This window comes from Pinus tabuliformis, chromosome 1_2 (genome assembly GCF_031772625.1).
Source record: "Pinus tabuliformis cultivar Carrire ecotype Pingquan chromosome 1_2, CPIR1, whole genome shotgun sequence".
Taxonomy (NCBI): Eukaryota; Viridiplantae; Streptophyta; class Pinopsida; order Pinales; family Pinaceae; genus Pinus; species Pinus tabuliformis.
The window spans coordinates 222975462-222994030 of NC_142298.1; positions in this window are offsets into that span (position 1 = coordinate 222975462).

An 18569-nucleotide genomic window follows, 5' to 3' on the forward strand; every position below is an offset into this window, starting at 1 on the left:
GATAGAGATGGCTTGCTCATTTTTGGACCGCATAGACACTCGGTTGAAGATAATCCCTTATACCGACATGGTAAAATGGGTTATCAATGAAGCAGACATCTCAGACAGAGAATTCAAGACAAGAAGCCAAGGGGTCATCAGATCTTTTACCCTGGACAACCTACAGTTTATATACCACTTACCAGAGCCATAGGTCATCTATAATAGGCAATTCATAGAGAAGTTTGCTAAAGAGAACAATGACCTAGCAGATTACACCCACACCTGTTCGAATAATGAAGAGAAAACCAAGAAAGACAAAAATGGTATGTACACTACTGCATCAATTTGTCCCCATTATAGTTTTGCTACGGCTACATTATGTAGACTGGTTGGTAGACCTCATAGTACCATGTTCTCCCCAGAGTGCTTTCTGTCAATAGGCATAGTCGTTAACCCAACTATCATGAATTGGGCCCAAATCTTGTCAGATAATTTAGGAAAAACAATTATCGAGTATAGAAGGAGAAGAAGTATTACTTCGAGGGTTTAATCTTTATTTTTTATGAGCGCCTATGTTATGGATGCTATTTGTTTTAGTTCAAAGTTCCCCATTATGGTATGGAAATGGACTGTTTTAAATCCACTTCCCATTCATGTGTACCACAATGTCATGTGGGAATCCAATTCTCAACCACATTTTTTCAAGATTTTCCATGGAGTTATGCTCCTTATTTACAAGCGACTTTATAATCGAGACGCCCCCAAGTTTTCCAAAGAAGATGAAGTTGACATTCTCCTAGTGGCTAGATGGCTCGGGAAGGAAACATTTACATATATTAGAGTTTTTGGCAGCATCACCCCCCCTACATCCTCCCATACTATGTTCCAGAAAAATTGATGGCTAGGAGATAGCCTATCAGATAACTAGTGAGGGAGGAATGAGCCATACACTGAAAGAGTCAAAGAAGGCCATTTGGCATACATTCCCTGTATAGTGCGGAGAATTTTCACTACACAACCTGGGACATGCACTCAAAGAAGAAGAGAACATGCTATCTCTACAATTACCCAAATTCCCTAGACGGTAGTATGACCCATTTGGAACTGTTAAGAATTTCAACACTCTAGTGAAAATAAAATTATTCATTTATGAGGTGGATGTTTTTGGTGATATATTTTTGTAGAAAAACACCTTTGCAGAGGTGAAACATATGGAAAAAATATTTTTTCACCAAGAAGATCTAGAAAAGTTTACAGTTACAGAGAATGAAGGCTAGAAATGGTCCCATTGGTCCAATTATTAATTGAACCAATAAGGGAGCCTACTCCCAGTGTGACTGTAGAGGGTGACTCCAAAAAACATTCCAAATTCAATTATGGGGTAGAGTCTCAAGAAAAATCTATCAGGAAATTGTGACAGTCATCAAAAAATGGAAAAAGCATAAGCATTGAGGATATGGCCCAATCTACGCTGAAGATAAATGAACAAGCTTCAACTAGTAAGCAGGTTGAAACCCTTACTACCTCTACACAACCAATAAAACACACAGTAATTGACTTAGAGTAAGAGTGGGATAATTTTAATAAAAGTCTTAATATAAAGGAACAGGTGCCAGAGTTACAAACTCCACAGCAGAAGATAGCTTTGGAAATTACAGTGGAAGAAACTGTAAAAGCACCAGAAGTAGAGCATATCCCTGTTACCCCCACCTCTGAAAGAATTCTAAGAATTGAAGAAATACCCCCTTTGGATGTATTATATATCCCACATCATAAGGTTGTGGTGAAAGGTCAAAGAAAGAAAATAAAATTGGATTCTATAGCTGCTGCTACTACTCCTGAAAATAAACTAGTGGATGTTCTATGGAAGGACTCGCATGTTAATCCATCCACCCACTTAACTAGACTCTCATAGTTTGCAGGTGCTTATGCTAAAAAAACCATAGGCAAAGCAACAGAAGTCTAAATGTTTCTTAGAGAAAAGGAAAATAAAATAACGTCACTTAAGCAACAATTACTACAAGTTAAATCCGACCAGTAGGTAGAGACACAGTTGGCCAAGCTTCAACGGGAATTTGAGCATATGCAAATTGAACGTCAAATGAGTTTAGCCAAGAAGGAAGCATAGGTGCAGCTAGTAACTAATCTTCATAAAGACGATCCAAAAATTTATCAATTTATTACCGAAGCACTCGGACTTAGTTCCTAGTTGACATATCACAAAGAATTACTATGCTAGAAGATTTCACACTGGAAATCTTATTGCAAAAAAGTGACAAACTAACAAGTAAAGTCATAGGAATGTGACTTGAATATGATGAGATCTTTAAAAAGGTCACTGATTTAATCGCCTTGCAAAATACAGAGGAAGGGACAAAAGCCAACCTGCTCAAGCTAGAAGAATCACATAAGGAAATTATGTGTCCAAGATGGGATTCTCGGCTAAAATAAGTAGAAAAGGAAATAGCAGACGTGGTGGCATCAACAAGAATTATCATAGAAAATATCAATGAGAATTTGCATGGTGCCAATCTAGTAGCAGAGTCCATCGAGGGTTCCTTCCAGAAGCAAAACAGCTTGAACAACAATGGAAACAGGTAGCAGAAGAAAAAGCAGAAGTGATAAGGCAAATGACCAAGCTAGACTGGGAGGCATATTGGCAACATTTGGTCAAGCCACACAGCCAATGGATGACCCTACGATGCCTATCCACTACTGTCGAGAAAATGGCACCAGCACTTACCGATGTTGTATTTGATGGATAGTTGAAAGCTGAAGTTGGCCAGCCTACATAGCTGAAGACTATGGTGGATATTTGCGAACTGTAGGATCGAATGCAACATAGTTAGTCACCCTGTTTACTTAAATTTTGATTTTATTTTTGCATAAATTCAGGGAGGTCATTTAAACCTCCTCAACTATTTTTGTAATAATCTACTTTTAGTTTTATAGTTTTAGTATTTAAACCCCTCTCATGCATTTAGAGAGCAGTCTAGAATTTTATCAGAAACTCTCTTCAAAACATGCACTTTTGTCCCTTTGAGGAAGTTCTGGTGAAATATATGGAACATGATTTATTTTTATCTGACTTAGCATATTCTACTGAAATTGCACTTTTGTACTCTTAGATGATGTTGAATGCATTGAAGATAGATCAATATTGTTGAAACACATGAGTAGGACATATTATAAATGGTACTTTTATTGCGTAATCCTTTTTACTTATGTATTAAGCAATATTTTCTTTGTCGAATTATTTATGTATGAAAGTTTGAATTTTGATTATCATTATTTCACTTCTATATGATGATGATCTATTTTTCATGCTAAATATATGAATGACTCTTTATGCAATATATTTCTCACAATATTTTTGGCCAACATTTTTTATGAAATGATTATTGTTAAAAAAAACTTCTAATCATAATTGAATGATCTTTATTACGAATTGCTTTTAGAAATTATTGTAGATCACATATATGGAGTTTATCCCGTGTATATTATGATTAGATAGTCTTTATAAATTAGAAGTTAAATGAATTTTGATTGATTAGTTTAGACTAGATTACCATTAGCTTAAACGTTACTCTAAAAACATCACACATCACTCCATTTACCATAAGTATTAAACAGATTGGGAAACTGGTCCAATTATCCCCAGTCAGAGCCACTACTCCAAACAGAAAAGGAGTTGCCAATCAAGGTCCAGACCGGGTAGTTTTCCCCCGTGTTAAGGCAATGATTTTCGAGGCTTCAAAACTTTGGCACTATAAGGAGATACTTGAACTGCGAATGGCAAGTAAATCCAAATTAAGAAGCCATTCTAAGAGTAAAACTCCCTCACCCTCACCTCCAACTTCTTAGAAGTCTTCTAAATCCCCTGACCCCAGCCAAGAAGTTGCACAGGATACTATGCAACCCATTGCTAAAAACCCAATCGATCCAGAGATTTCTTCTCTTACCGAAGCCCCTTAACTTCAATATTTGATTCACAAATTACAAGGAATTTTTCTATCACAAGAAGAATCTGAGATATCTCAGGGTAGTGTTACTTCTTAGTTCACTCCATTTCGACTGTTCACTAGAGTACAGAGTGAAACATTCAGCATGCCTTTGTTTGAATTTCCTCCTCCAAGCCAGAAGAAAGCTAAGAAGACACCATCTGAATCTCATAGAGAGGTTTTACCATCATCTTCATCCATCCCATCTATACCCTCACAAGATCAATCATCCATCTCACCACTCCAGATCGTGATTCACACAGCTACAGGAGCTATATCATCCTCTACAAAATCACCTTCAAACCATATTGCATCAACTACCCCTACCCACATACTAGCAATGGCACAGAATACCCCACAAAATCCTCCAAGGCCATGGACAAACCAAGGGGCTGTTAGGATGGTTGCTCCTTTACATCAATCACCAGCACATCCAGAAGAAGGGCTACCCAAATTTTATCTTGATAATGGCCTATTGGCTGAGGAACATATAAATAATTTTATGTTGTCCATTAACTTGAATCAAGTAGAGGAGGAAGACGTAGTTGTAAGACTATTCCCATATACTTTGTAGGGAGCAATAGTATAATGGTACTTTTCATTACCATTTGGTTCTATTAACAGTTTGGATGCTTTTCAAGAGAATTTTTTAACAAAGATTGGAGATGATAGATCTACAACTACCTTAATTAATGATCTCTCCAATTTGAAAGCTATGCCAAGAGAAATTATCAAGGACTTCAACTCTCACTTCAATAAACTATTGAATAAAATACCAGCGGCATGTAAGCCTAGCGATGAGGTCTAAAATTAGTGGTACATCTCTACTCTACCGTCAAACACAACTATCTTTATTGATAGAGTTGTCAAACCATCCTTGGTAGAAAATATGAAAGAGGCAATAGCTATAGAAAAACGCATCCTAGTGTTGTGGCCAGCAACAACCCCCCCCTTTTTCAAACTAGTATCAGCCACGATGCTAGATTGAATGGGGACCCTTAGTTAATGTTTAAAAAAAAAAAAAAAACATTGGTTTCTTTCGAAATCGCAAGCATAAGCGTAGGAAAGGTTTCTGAGACAACTTAAGCCTAGACCTGTGTTCATAAAAGCAAATCTTAATATTGCTTCACAAAAACGAATCAAAGAGATGCCTTCGTTTCACCTTTAAAAACCAATATGCACATCGCCTCGGTATTAATGAACAGAATCGCATCGCAATACACTAGCATCCATAAAGAAAAGATTCAAAGTCCGCCGATCTGCGATGTTGCGATCACGCGATCGCATATCGCAGAAATGAGGCTGGGCAAGTTGGCAAATATTTGAATCATTGCGATCTGCGATATGGCGATCTGTGATGTTGCGATCACTAACCTTTGCGATCGCGCGACATGCGAGGATGCGTTGGCAAGTCATAAAAGCACCTTAGTACGACTCCTTCGCGCACGCCTCCCAAAGAAAATCCACTTACTATAAACTGACTTGGAAATTATGCGCTTTTAATGTTAGTAATGAATTAGTTGTCAATTATTAAGTGGCATAAAGACGCGTGCCTTAATGCGGATTTTTTTCACGTAAGGTGGCGTATCTAATCTATCTCTTGCATTTAAAACTCTCCCATCACCTTTCTGATCAATCTTTCCATTTTCGCTCGTAACCTACAGGAGCAAAGTGCGAAGGAAAAACCGAACAGAAACGCTAAGTGAGATGGGGAAGAAGAACAAATCTCAAAGCTCAGAGACAAGGGAAAAGACCAAAGAGATGGCGCCCCTCTACACAGATACTGCATGCAATAAAGATGCAGGCATCTCAACTTGGGAAGGCATGTATAGGATATTGGAGGAAGAAAATCCGAGAATAATCAAGGTAACTGCTGCTGTTGCGGGTGCATCACGTTCTTCAGAGGCATCCCTGGAAGATCTAGCATGTTCTTTCCTCCATAGAATAGAAGCAAGGCCAAAGATCCTGCCATACACAGACATGATCAAATGGATACTAGATGATGCGGAGTTGCACCATAGACAGTTCAAGGTCCAAGGACATGGGCCCGTGGGATCGTTTGCAGCTCAAGACCTGAAGCTCATGTATCATCTACCTGAGCCGCAAGTGACCTACAACGTAGAGTTTGTTGAGAAGTTCGTAGCAGAAAATCCGGACCTATCAGACACAACTAAGGAGTGGTCAAGAAGAGATGAGCCATTAAAGAAAGATAAGAACGGTATGTATAGCACTGGTTCTCTTACTTCTCCATATTGCTTTGCTGCAGCCATGCTCTGTAGAATATTCGGTAAGCCAGATATCAATAAATTTTCACCTGAATGGCTACCGCTGATTGATGCCGCGACTAGCTCTGAGATAGTCGATTGGGCCAAAATCCTTTCTGACACTCTGTACATGGCAGTCCTCCACTACCGTTCTAAGAGATCCTACTCCCAAAGGGTCTATCCGCCTTTTTATTTATCTGCCTATATAATGGATTCTGTTTGTCTTGTGTCGAAATTCCCTACTATGGGTTGGCAATGGACTACCCAGGACCCATTGCCTATTCACGTCTATCATAAAATCTTGTGGGACTCCCAATTCGCCCCCCATTTTTACCAGATTTGTCATGGACTTATGTTGCCCATACATAAGATAATCTACGATAAAGACCCCCCAAGGTGCTCTCCTGAGGCACAGATCGATATCCTCCACATCGCAAGATGGTTTGGGGAAGAGTGGTTTACATACATCTGAGTTTTTGGAAGCACAACACCTCCACATGTCCTAACCTTGTACATCCCAGATAAATTGTTAGCCCGAGAGATCGCATATCAGACTTGTTCTGAAGGCGGTTTAACTAAGGACATGAAGAACAAAAAAAAGGCCATTTGGCCTCAATTCCCAGTCACATGTGGGGCTTTCTCTTTATTTGATGTAGGACACGCTTTTGGCGAGGTGGAGAACGTGACGTGTCTCCAACTATTTAAATTCTCACCAAGGCCATTTGACCCAAATAAGGTGGCCCAGGAATTCACAACTAACGTCAGGATAAGTGTGTTCTCTGGGCAAAAAGATCTGTTTGATGATCTCTTTCAGGGCAAGAACTCGCTCGAAGAAGTTTTGCAGGAAGCTCAGTCGAGGCTGTCCCCGGACGACCTCCGAAAATTCAGGTTATATAGAGAAAGAAGGCTGGCTAATGTTCCACTGGAAACACTGCGAATAGCTACCAGAGAACCCACTCCGAGCATCAGCCTCAGTGAACACTCCAACGCCTCCAAATCTGATTCCAGCGCCGTAAAAGAAATATCTCCAGATCCTGAAGAGTCTGTCCACAAAGAAGAGAGGAACGAAGAAATAATCGAGGACACGGCTCAGTCAAGCTCAATGGCTCAGCAACAAGTTGCCGCCTCGCCACCAAAAGAAGTTCCCCCTCCCATCACCGAAGCATCCCTTGTTACAGCAGAACTAGATAAAGAATGGGAGACCTTTAATGAACTAATTAATCTTGAAGGTCAAGTCCCGAAAACACCTGTGAATAACACACAGGTGGTGCAAGAGGTCTTCTCAACCATAGTCAGTAGTACCGCAGAAATGGAGCATCTTTCTATCGCTCCATCCTCAGAACTTCTACTTAGCATAGAAGAGATCCCTCCACTGGACGTATTCTACAGCCCACAGCACAAGGGAGTCGTAAGGAGACAAAGAAAGAAAAGGAAGCTTGAAAATGCATTGTCTCAAAATGCTGAACACCTAGATGTCTTGTGGAGAGACCCGAATAACAATCCAACTGACAATCTCACGAAATTGTCTCAGATTGCAGGGGCATATGCTTCTGCGACTATCGACAAGGCTTCCGAAGTTCAGCAACTTCTAAAAGAGTGCGAAAGTCAAATACAATTGCTGCAACAACAGTTGCAACAAGCCAATGAGAACGCTGAAGTCTCCAAGCAGCTTGAAGAGTTACAAGAAAGCTTTCGCCAGATGCAGGTGAGCCACCAAAGAAGTATTGAAGAAAAAGAAAAACAGCTGCAGACGGTGCAAGAAATGCACAAGGATGAACCCAAGCTGACGGAGTTTATTTCGGAGTCCATTGGCTTGAACGAACAACAGTCACAGCAGCAGGAAGATATGGTGTGCAAAATATCATAGTGGAGGCATTTTTGTGAGCTAAGCGACAAGATCACCAGCCAAGTGGTGGAATTGCGGAATGACGATGACCAGGCCAACAAAAGAGTAACAGAATATCTGGCTTGGCAAAATGACGAGGAAGGGAAAAGAGCAGGGGCACCCAAGATTAATGAGAATCATAAGGAACTGCTCTTCAATAAGTGGGACGAACAAATCACACAGGCGGAACAGGCAGCAGAGTCAGCGGCGACACAGGTGAGCATACTTATCGACTGTGTAAATGAAAATTTACACAGGGCCAATTTGATTTCAGAGTCCACCCCGGGGTACTTACCGAGTGCGTTACAGTTGGAGGCAGAATGGAAGCAGAAGGCACAAGCAAACGGGAAGACAATTCAGGCATTGGCTAGACTAAGCTGGGAAAGTTATTGGACTTACTTAGTTAAGACCCACAGCCAATGCATGACCATAAGATGCATCATGAACGCAGCTGAGAAAGTAGCGCCAACTCTTATGGATGCCGTTTTCACAGCCCAGTTAAGCACAGAAGTCGGCCAACCGACTCTTCTCAAGCCCATGCTTGGAAACTGCAATTTCAGAGACCAAATTAAGAAGTAATTTCATTTAGAAAGTTGTTTTTTCTTGCTTTTTGTTTTACCGAATTAGAAAAAGGGCGGTCATTTGAGAACCGTGTCCTAAATTTTGTAATAATACTATTATTAGGATTAGATAGTAGTATTTCAACCCTTCTCATTGCATTGGAGAAGGGTCCAGAAATTTGTCAAAAACTTATCCTCAGAACATGCACTTCTGCACCCTCAGAGGAGGTTTTGATGAATGGAAGGATCGTGATTTATTTATGTTTGTATTTTTAATGTCTGCTACTGATGTTGCACTTTTGTACTCTTGGTAGATGTTAGAATCAAGTAGAGATAGATCGTTATTGCTTGAAGTCTGTGAGTAAGAATTAGTCATAAATGGTACTTTTATCTCTTGATTAATTCCTCCTTGTATTCCCAGAGCGATATACAGCTGATATTGTTTGCATGTTAATGTATGAACACATGGGTTATCATTTGGCACTTCTGTACGGTGGACTTATCAATTTATGCTTGATATGCGAATGATTTGATTATGCGATATGATATTCACAACTGTTCTGTTTAACTTCTTAGGCAGAACAGTTCATCTTGAACGGTTTATATTCTTATAATGGCTGAATAATCTTTATTACCAGTTATTGTATGAAATCTTTTTAGATTGCATAATGGAAGAAATATATATCCCGGGTTAGTGTAGATCTTGTGTGTTATTTCCATTACATTGTAGTAGCTTAGATTCAAGTTTGCAAGTCAGATTTACATTAATTGTAGAATGTCTTTAGAACTAACATAAACAAACTCTACACACACACACACATCCCACGCATCGGGAAGCTGGTCCCGTTATCCCCAGTCGGACCCGCTACTTCAAACGGGCAAGGAGCCGCCAACTAGGTTCCGGACTGGGTGGGTATCCCCCTTGTTGTTGACCCGACTTCGGGCCACTCAACATTTCTGGCGCTAGAAGGAGGGCCTGAGCATATTGTCTGTTGGAATATTTTAAACTAGAAATCCTGGAAAAGGATGCCTGCTCACAGAATTCCCATTTGGAGTTGCATCCATGTTCCTGCCTCTTCCAACACTCCACCAGATGTGGTAAGACTGCTATCTCAGGTAAAATTCAATGGTGAGAATAATTCTTCTGCATTTCATCACGCCCTGCATTTCATTCAAAGAGTTTTGAGTGCTGATATTCAAAAAATTGACGAAGGCGTTTTATGCAGGATTTTCACCCTTACATTCACAGCAGAAGCTAGAAGATGGTGCAGAAACTTCCTAGTTGCATCAGTCCACAGCTGGGACCAATTCATTAGAGCTTTCATCTTGGAATTTGATTGCTATGAATACGACCAGGTATACGATGAAATCGACCATCTGCGGAAACAAGACGAACCCGTAAGGGATTTCAATATACGATTTCATCTTAAATTTCTACAATATGATCTTGCGGATGAACTCACAGATGAAGAATCTTCGGATTATGATGAGTGTTTCCTACCTCTGGTACCTGATCAGACAAAATTTAGCCTAGGAGTTTTGCATGCTCTAACATCAGAAAACGCAGGCGAAAGTATTGAAAGGGAAGGAGCCCTGACATCAGAAGTTGACTTTAATATAAAGTCAGACAACATCATTTCAAATCAACAACTCCTGGTGCCAAGGTTAGATCCACCTACTGTTTCTCTTTCGAAAAGTATCGACCAAAAAAGGTATGATCTAAAGCCCGATGCTTATTGTGAATTTGATGAACAAGGTTTATTTGATGATTTTAAATACATTGTTCTGGATCCACATTTTTCTCTTTACCCCGATGTTTTTAGTAATGACGATCTTCTCCCTCATAGTATCAAGTCTATTCCAACAGAGGGTTATTCAAACGAGACATCAATGGGTTTCCAAAAAAAAGAGACCTCTATATCACAGTCTACGATCCATATCAAGCAAGAGCTGCCTCATCTCCCTTGTCTAAAAACACATAATGAAAAAGAGGAACCTAGGGAAAATTGTAAAGTCTTTCGTGATAATTGCTTTGATAATCAAGATGATATTGAATTGTCGCAAGTAACTCAACTAGGGTCAGATTATAAGAAACATCTTAAATCAGAAACTGTTCCGTCTAACCCTTATCTCAAAGCAAAATCTCATTTGAATAGTTTTACTATCCAAGACGATGCTCCTATCTACGATTCATATCCAGAGGAGATCTCCATCCCTGATCGCAATCACGATTTAATTCCCGATTCACAGAACCCGGCCAGTTCTTGTAAAAAACACAGAGTTTCAAGTAACTCCCAGACGTGCGACACCACTGTATATATAGATACCCAATCATTTCTTTTTCACTCACTTTCATTTTGTACAAAAACGGACTTATTTTTAAATTTTCAGAACTTTGATAGATTAGATTCTGGCGATTTATATATAAAAACTCTCATTTCAAACGAAATCGCTAAAAACTCAAAGTTAACAATCAACGGGTTACAAGCCATCGAGATTAAACAACCTATTTCACAATTCGGCTTGTTATCCTTTCTATTGAAAGATCACCGATTTACAAAAGAGATTCATCCCAATTTTTGTGATCCAATAGTTACTCAGCTGGAAAAAACCTATCATGAGAAGACAAAATCAGACAAGATTCCAACTAAGTTTATGGGTTCCTATTCCCTAGCCAACAATTTCTATCCAAGGGGAATTCAATTCTTTTTACTAATGCTTGGAAGATTCATTCGGCTAGGAATAATAATGAATCGTTGGTTCCATTGGAAATATCATTTTTCTTAGTTATTTCTTGTTTATAATTAGAGTAGGAGTAGCGGTAATTTAGATAGGATATTAGTTTTTCTTTTAATAATGATAGGCAACGTCAGTTGTATTCTTTACACGGCCCTAGATAATAATTGCCTATCCCAAATAAAGTTTGTTCTGGTTAAACAGTATTTGACCTTTACTTAAAGAAACCTTGTCTCTGTTAAAGATTTTGGAATTTCGGCTTTTGTGAACAGCTAATCTTGTGGGAATCCGGTCCTTATTGTTAATAGATCTTTAACCCAGAGATGATGTTGAAGTTCAAACCCAGAAAATTTTAAAGAAAGCTATCTCAGTGAGGAATTCGTTTTAGATCAGCACAATGAAAGGTATCAATATTAAAATAAAGATTCTCTGTGAAAACAGCCATAATCAAAAGTAGCCCTATCATCGTCGTCCAGAACTTTCTTAAGGAAAGAGAATTTGACTTCCTCCCTGCTGAAGGAAAATGCAACATTCAAAGGAGCGACCTAGAAAGATGCCATATCTCAAAGAATAAGAGGTCTCATCACGAGCCGACTTATCATAATCATAGATATTATAACTTGCTGACTTTGCCAAAACTGTCTACCAAAACAGGGCAACAACTCAAGATCGTTGCGATCAAAAGACAAGGGGTCTCATCACGAGCCAGCTTGTTCAGCAAAAGTATAAATCAAATGAATGACTGTGTCATAATTTGGCCACCAAACCAAGACATTGTTCTTTAGAGAATAAAAAAGAAAAAGCATCAAGAAAGGGATAATTCTTCTGAAAAAGTTGCGAAAAACCTGAAGCAGGATAAAGGATCATTCCTGCATAATAGGCAACCCTGTCGAGGCTATGGACGCCTGCTGGCAGCAGTGGCTCTACCTACAACAAAGGGGCATTCTTAAAAAGGGTTGATACATAGAGGACACTTTATTTTGCGTTTTACAGGACCGAGTAATAACTGATCTAAACTCGAAGACAACCTGGGGATGCAAGTAATTGGAATAGAATGAGGCCAAAACAAAACATCATTGACGCTTTAAAGTATTGTTTGTTTTTATCTTTTTATAATAAAGTTCGAATTCCCTGAGAAAAATTTTGAAGAGCCTAAAAATTTCAATAGAAAAAGAGCAGAGATAACTGGTTCTCCCAAGTGAAGCGCCAATTGTTGTGGCCAACAACAACCCCCCCCTCGTTCAAACTAGTATCAGCCACGATGCTAGATTGAATGGGGACCCTTAGTTAATGTTTAAAAAAAAAAAAAAAACTTTGGTTTCTTTCGAAATCGTAAGCATAAGCGTAGGAAAGGTTTCTGAGACAACTTAAGCCTAGACCTGTGTTCATAAAAGCAAATCCTAAGATTGCTTCACAAAAAAGAATCAAAGAGATGCCTTCGTTTCACCTTTAAAAACCAATATGCACATCGCCTCGGTATTAATGAACAGCATCGCATCGCAATACACTAGCATCCATAAAGAAAAGATTCAAAGTCCGCCGATCTGCGATGTTGCGATCGCGCGATCGTATATCGCAGAAATGAGGCTGGGCAAGTTGGCAAATATTTGAATCATTGCGATCTGCGATATGGCGATCTGCGATGTTGCGATCACTAACCTTTGCGATCGCGTGACCTGCGAGGATGCGTTGGCAAGTCATAAAAGCACCTTAGTACGACTCCTTCGCGCATGCCTCCCAAAGAAAATCCACTTACTATAAACTGACTTGGAAATTATGCGCTTTTAATGTTAGTAATGAATTAGTTGTCAGTTATTAAGTGGCATAAAGACGCGTGCCTTAATGCGGATTTGTTTCACGTAAGGTGGCGTATCTAATCTATCTCTTGCATTTAAAACTCTCCCATCACCTTTCTGATCAATCTTTCCATTTTCGCTCGTAACCTACAGGAGCAAAGTGCGAAGGCAAAACCGAACAGAAACGCTAAGCGAGATGGGGAAGAAGAACAAAGCTCAAAGCTCAGAGACAAGGGAAAAGACCAAAGAGATGGTGCCCCTCTACACAGATACTGCATGCAATAAAGATGCAGGCATCTCAACTTGGGAAGGCATGTATAGGATATTGGAGGAAGAAAATACGAGAATAATCAAGGTAACTGCTGCTGTCGCGGGTGCATCACGTTCTTCAGAGACATCCCCGAAAGATCTAGCATGTTCTTTCCTCCATAGAATAGCCGCAAGGCCAAAGATCCTGCCATACATAGACATGATCAAATGGATACTAGATGATGCGGAGTTGCACCATAGATAGTTCAAGGTCCAAGGACATGGGCCTGTGGGATCGTTTGCAGCTCAAGACCTGAAGCTCATGTATCATCTACCTGAGCCGCAAGAGACCTACAACGCAGAGTTTGTTGAGAAGTTCGCAGCAGAAAATTCGGACCTATCAGACACAACTAAGGAGTGGTCAAGAAGAGATGAGCCATTAAAGAAAGATAAGAACGGTATGTATAGCACTGGTTCTCTTACTTCTCCATATTGCTTTGCTGCAGACATGCTCTGTAGAATATTCGGTAAGCCAGATATCAATAAATTTTCACCTGAATGGCTACCGCTGATTGATGCCGTGACTAGCTCTGAGATAGTCGATTGGGCCAAAATCCTTTCTGACACTCTGTACATGGCAGTCCTCCACTACCGTTCTAAGAGATCCTACTCCCAAAGGGTCTATCCGCCTTTTTATTTATCTGCCTATATAATGGATTCTGTTTGTCTTGTGTCGAAATTCCCTACTATGGGTTGGCAATGGACTACCCAGGACCCATTGCCTATTCACGTCTATCATAAAATCTTGTGGGACTCCCAATTCGCCCCCCATTTTTACCAGATTTGTCATGGACTTATGTTGCCCATACATAAGATAATCTACGATAAAGACCCCCCAAGGTGCTCTCCCAAGGCACAGATCGATATCCTCCACATCGCAAGATGGTTTGGGGAAGAGTGGTTTACATACATCCGAGTTTTTGGAAGCACAACACCTCCACATGTCCTACCCTTGTACATCCCAGATAAATTGTTAGCCCGAGAGATCGCATATCAGACTTGTTCTGAAGGCGGTTTAACTAAGGACCTGAAGAACAAAAAGAAGGCCATTTGGCCTCAATTCCCAGTCACATGTGGGGCCTTCTCTTTATTTGATGTAGGACACGCTTTTGGCGAGGTGGAGAACGTGACGTGTCTCCAACTATTTAAATTCTCACCAAGGCCATTTGACCCAAATAAGGTGGCCCAGGAATTCACAACTAACGTCAGGATAAGTGTGTTCTCTGGGAAAAAAGATCCGTTTGATGATCTCTTTCAGGGCAAGAACTCGCTCGAAGAAGTTTTGCAAGAAGCTCAGTCGAGGTTGTCCCCGGACGACCTCCGAAAATTCAGGTTATATAGAGAAAGAAGGCTGGCTAATGTTCCACTGGAAACACTGCGAATAGCTACCAGAGAACCCACTCCGAGCATCAGCCTTAGTGAACACTCCAACGCCTCCAAATCTGATTCCAGCACCGTAAAAGAAATATCTCCAGATCCTGAAGAGTCTGTCCACAAAGAAGAGAGGAACGAAGAAATAATCGAGGACACGGCTCAGTCAAGCTCAATGGCTCAGCAACAAGTTGCTGCCTCGCCACCAAAAGAAGTTCCCCCTCCCATCACCGAAGCACCCCTTGTTACAACAGAACTAGATAAATAATGGGAGACCTTCAATGAACTAATTAATCTTGAAGGTCAAGTCCCGAAAACACCTGTGAATAACACACAGGTGGTGCAAGAGGTCTTCTCAACCATAGTCAGTAGTACTGCAGAAATGGAGCATCTTTCTATCGCTCCATCCTCAGAACTTCTACTTAGCATAGAAGAGATCCCTCCACTGGACGTATTCTACGGCCCACAGCACAAGGCAGTCGTAAGGAGACAAAGAAAGAAAAGGAAGCTTGAAAATGCATTGTCTCAAAATGCTGAACACCTAGATGTCTTGTGGAGAGACCCGAATAACAATCCAACTGACAATCTCACGAAATTGTCTCAGATTGCAGGGGCATATGCTTCTGCGACTATCGACAAGGCTTCTGAAGTTCAGCAACTTCTAAAAGAGAGCGAAAGTCAAATACAATTGCTGCAACAACAGTTGCAACAAGCCAATGAGAACGTTGAAGTCTCCAAGCAGCTTGAAGAGTTACAAGAAAGCTTTCGCCAGATGTAGGTGAGCCACCAAAGAAGTATTGAAGAAAAAGAAAAATAGCTGCAGACGGTGCAAGAAATGCACAAGGATGAACCCAAGCTGACGGAGTTTATTTCGGATTCCATCGGCTTGAACGACCAACTGTCACAGCAGCAGGAAGATATGGTCTGCAGAATATCACAGTGGAGGCATTTTTGTGAGCTAAGTGACAAGATCACCAGCCAGGTGGTGGAATTGCGGAATGACTATGACCAGGCCAACAAGAGAGTAATAGAATATCTGGCTTGGAAAAATGACGAGGAAGGGAAAAGAGCAGGGGCACCCAAGATTAATGAGAATCATAAGGAACTGCTCTTCAATAAGTAGGACGAACAAATCACACAGGCGGAACAGGCAGCAGAGTCAGCGACGACACAGGCGAGCATACTTATCGACTATATAAATGAAAATTTACACAGGGCCAATTTGATTTCAGAGTCCACCCCGGGGTACTTACCAAGTGCGTTACAGTTGGAGGCAAAATGGAAGCAGAAGGCACAGGCAAACGGGAAGACAATTCAGGCATTGGCTAGACTAAGCTGGGAAAGTTATTGGACTTACTTAGTTAAGCCCCACAGCCAATGCATGACCATAAGATGCATCATGAACGTAGCCGAGAAAGTAGCGCCAGCTCTTATGGATGTCGTTTTCACAGCCCAGTTAAGCACAGAAGTCAGCCAACCGACTCTTCTCAAGCCCATGCTTGGAAACTCCAATTTCAGAGACCAAATTAAGAAGTAATTTCGTTTAGAAAGTTGTTTTTTCTTGCTTTTTGTTTTACTGAATTAGAAAAAGGGCGGTCATTTGAGAACCGTGTCCTAAATTTTGTAATAATACTATTATTAGGATTAGATAGTAGTATTTCAACCCTTCTCATTGCATTGGAGAAGGGTCCAGAAATTTGTCAAAAACTTATCCTCAGAACATGCACTTCTGCACCCTCAGAGGAGGTTTTTATGAATGGAAGGATCGTGATTTATTTATGTTTGTATTTTTAATGTCTGCTACTGATGTTGCACTTTTGTACTCTTGGTAGATGTTAGAATCAAGTAGAGATAGATCGTTATTGCTTGAAGTCTGTGAGTAAGAATTAGTCATAAATGGTACTTTTATCTCTTGATTAATTCCTCCTTGTATTCCCAGAGCGATATACAGCTGATATTGTTTGCATGTTAATGTATGAACACATGGGTTATCATTTGGCACTTTTGTACGGTGGACTTATCGATTTATGCTTGATATGCGAATGATTTGATTATGCGATATGATATTCACAACTGTTCTGTTTAACTTCTTAGGCAGAACAGTTCATCTTGAACGGTTTATATTCTTATAATGGCTGAATAATCTTTATTACCAGTTATTGTATGAAATCTTTTTAGATTGCATAATCAAAGAAATATATATCCCGGGTTAGTGTAGATCTTGTGTGTTATTTCCATTACATTGTAGTAGCTTAGATTCAAGTTTGCAAGTCAGATTTACATTAATTGTAGAATGTCTTTAGAACTAACATAAACAAACTCTACACACACACACACATCCCACGCATCGGGAAGCTGGTCCCGTTATCCCCAGTCGGACCCGCTACTTCAAACGGGCAAGGAGCCGCCAACCAGGTTCCGGACCGGGTGGGTATCCCCCTTGTTGTTGACCCGACTTCGGGCCACTCAACACCTAGCTATTGAAAAAGGAAACATAGTAGAACAACGGAAATTTAAGAAAGTAACGTTTAAAGATTACTCTAGGGAGAAACCATCAAAAGATCCTTCTTATGTTGAAGGATTACAGAAAGTCCTCAAAACCATGTCTAATGAAATGGTTGATATTAAGAAACATGTAGTAGAGACATCCTCTAAAAAACCTTTCAGACCATTCAAAAGGAATTACCATGTTGATCGTAGCCTCCAAATGCCATATCAAATTTCGAGTCAGAGGAGGACAAAGTTTAACCTAGGGAAGAACAAACGAATGAGGAGGAAGTAGCAGAGTTGCAAGGGATGTGGGATTTTATACTTCCCGATGAAGAAAATCAAGAAGCCTTACCTGTCACTACCCAAAGTAAAAATCTTGTCGAATTGTCATAAACAAATTCGAAACAGAAGGATTTAATGCCACCCCCTAGGGATAAAGAAATAGGTAATAAATATGTACCAAAATCCACTCACACAACACCTACTCAATTGGATCCTTCTCCTTCATCTACAACTTTGATAGTTTCTGATGAAATGGAATATAATATTATCGATGATACGAAGAAAACTAGCACAAACATTATGTTTCGTAAGCTTAGCAAATTGAAACATCAGCGGAAGTTACTTTTGAAAGAAATTAAAGTGGTACCTACTGCACCACTTCTGACTACCATAATATTGCAAGCTGCCAAAGAAATGGGAAGACCCCCTAGTGCCTCTTTGAATAAAATAGATCCAATTGTTATAGCTTTAATTAGAGGAAGATCAAAATCACATGCTCCGCCATTTCTTCTTACTTTTGAAGTCTTTAACAAAAACTTACACAATTGTCTGGTTGATTCCAGAGCTTCATTGAACTTCTTGCCCAGAACATTTTTGTGAGAAGTTGAATTTTCAGCCTCAAAAATATGTTGTACAAATAGTTTAGTTAGATATCTCTCAAGTCAAAGTCATCAGGGAACTTAATCAAGCAACCATCAAAATTTCATCAAACCCAAAAGTTTGCCAAGTCATCGACATACATGTAGTTGACATTCGAGAGTTCTACGGTTTAATCTTTAGTAGAGACTGGTTAGAAAAAATTCATGGTTATATTGCAACTGACTAGTCTCGCATGTGGCTTCCCTATAATGGTAAACCAAATGAAATAATGGTTGATCGCGAGAAACATCAGA